The sequence below is a fragment of the Trachymyrmex cornetzi genome, unplaced genomic scaffold (assembly GCF_001594075.2).
Source record: "Trachymyrmex cornetzi isolate Tcor2-1 unplaced genomic scaffold, Tcor1.1 scaffold45, whole genome shotgun sequence".
NCBI classification, from domain to species: Eukaryota; Metazoa; Arthropoda; class Insecta; order Hymenoptera; family Formicidae; genus Trachymyrmex; species Trachymyrmex cornetzi.
The window spans coordinates 419,954-420,642 of NW_017299289.1; positions in this window are offsets into that span (position 1 = coordinate 419,954).

Consider the following 689-nt stretch of genomic DNA (forward strand, 5'->3'; position numbering starts at 1 on the left):
AAGGCCCGTCTACAATACACGGAGTAAGAAGTAAGAGTAAGAAATTGACCAATAACAGTCGAATGTGAGAAGAATCGACTGTGATTGGTCAATTTCTTACTCTTACTTCTTATTCCGTGTATTGTAGACGGGCCTTTATGGAGAATGGCCTTAAGCGTAACCTGCGTATTCTAGTAATTTACTAGAATACGTTATTTTTTATTTACTAGAATACGCCATTCTGAAAGCCCGCATTCACGTGTATTCTTTTAAATCATCCAATTAGAATTTTAGATCTGGAAGAATACACCAATAACAGCGAGCGCTCTAGTAGCGCTCTTTTCTGCTGAATGCACCCATTGAGCGTATTTCGCGGAAGATTAGAGAAATGCGGAACTAATGCAATCAATTGCCGATTAGAATTTCTGTTGTACACTCTAACAGAAATGCTAAATGAATTTACGATTGGTTTTCGTAACCTACGCATCTCGAAAAGTACGCCTCATGGGGAACCGGTACCTTTCCATCGCGTATATATGAGCGGATGATCGAATTATTAAAATCGGAACATTTTGTGAAACCATTCTTAGGCTTATTCGACGCGTTTTTGCATGAAACAAAAGAATCTGGCAAAAAAAACGTCGTTCTACCTTGTGATCTGAGATATTAAGCGTTAAAGTTGATGACTATTAAGGTTAGGAAATTTGTCA